Below are 1,949 nucleotides of genomic sequence, written 5' to 3' on the forward strand. Positions count from 1 at the left end.
CTATTGGAACGGGGTTTTTCTCTATATTTTAGAGAGACCCCCAAGGGAAAATATTTTATATTGCTTTAGCATTCACAATTTTCCCTTAATGTTTTTTCGGAGTTGCCAAGCTCAAGTTGAGCATCTACCACATATGCTAGTAGTAGGTGTATTACGGTGTTTTATCTTGGAGATATCCGTCCTATGAGGTCTATAACATCACTCTTGAGTGTATCCGGGCGCTAATGTCTTAAGGACAGCGTGTTGAACACGTGACTCACTCTGTTTTCCAAAGTTTTTCCCTGTTGTTGTTGCGGAGAAATGGGGAGCTTGTTCGTTTTGTCAAAGCAATCACTTCCATTATAAAGGAGCTAAGTATCAATAACTTTTGCTTATTTGATTCTTTTTTTGTTTTTAATTATTGCACAAAACAATCTTAAGACATTAGTATTTGTAATAATTGAAAACGATTGATTGGTTTGTGAATCATAGATGTTAATTGTTGAGTGAAAAACAAAAACGAATTTCTGATCATATGTAGAGTTTCAATTTTATCTTTTAATCTGAAAGGAATTTCGATGAACCCTTTTGAAACAACGTAGTAGACATCCTGGTAGTTACCCGTGTCAAATTTCAGAATTTTCGGAGATGTACAAATATTGTTTTGATATTTTACAAAACAAAAAAACGTTTCTAAAAAATTCTGACGAGCAAAAATTTGTTGTTGACTAAATTCGTTTTTGTGGGGTAACCATGAGTTTTTTGAAACGCTGATTCAAACAAAGTTTGTATACCTATATGTTATCTTCAGAACTTATATTTTACTTTCTGATTTGGAATTGTGATTTGTGAATAAAGGTGTCATCTCCTAGGGACATGGCTAATAGGCGCATGTGGTTGGAAACAAATCTTCCAAAGATGGCAAAGGTGAGAACATCGAACGCAACTCTAAGCGTGGTCTTCATAATACAGGTATGTTTCGTAAACCGGAATCTAACATTACTTTATTTAAGGGTGATTTTTATGTTTGTAAATTCCTGGTCATATGGCAGTAAATTATAGACAACGTAAAAACCTTAATAAGTAGTAAGTTAATGATAATTTAGTTGAACAAACTAGAACGAGTTCAGTGGCATGATGTCGGAAGTTATTTTAATAACCAATGTGAGAGATTTCTGGGTGGACTCTGGATCCACCAAGTATGTTTTTTGAAACAGAGACATGTTCACCTTCTATCAGAGGATAAAGGATGTCGAGAAACTCTGTATGAGTAACTCATCTACAACAGAGGTTACATAAAAGGTAAAGGTCGAGAAGAAGCTCATATCTGTAATATTCTCACATTGAATGAATTTTTCATGTTCCATACATATGCAAAAATCTTGTATCTTGTTATGTTGTAGATGGAAAAAGATTTAAGATCTTAATTGAATTTGGAAAACTAGGCAGTGATTTTTTAAGCAAGAGTTGTAGGACTTTGGGTCTATATAAGCTTAATGGAAAAACTGATGATGTGAACTTAGTTGATTCTTGTGCTTTCTTTGTGTGGTTGATTGTTTTACGTGGTAGACTTGGAACTGTAAACTTATAAGTCAATGCTTAACTGGCTAGCATAGGCTGCGTACCCAAATTTAGTTTAGATTTTGAACACAAAAGTGAAATATGTGAAAAATCAAAATATGTTATAAAACCTTTTAGCACAAATGTTCAGAGTAATTCTAAGCCTTTAGAATTAATTCAGTTAGGTCTAGTTGACATGAGTTCAACCCAAAACCACTGTGGTAAAATATGGTTATAACTTCCGTAGATGATTATACGAGGTACTATCTTGTATACTTGCTTAGGGATAAGGATGGCGCCTTAGAAGCCTTAAGATGTATAAACTTGAAGTTGGAAACCAATTAGAATCCTTGAACATAACAACCGTATCCTTAAAGAGATGATAATTTCCATGTTGATTAGTTCAGGAT

This window comes from Papaver somniferum, chromosome 6, assembly GCF_003573695.1.
Source record: "Papaver somniferum cultivar HN1 chromosome 6, ASM357369v1, whole genome shotgun sequence".
In the NCBI taxonomy this organism is placed as follows: domain Eukaryota; kingdom Viridiplantae; phylum Streptophyta; class Magnoliopsida; order Ranunculales; family Papaveraceae; genus Papaver; species Papaver somniferum.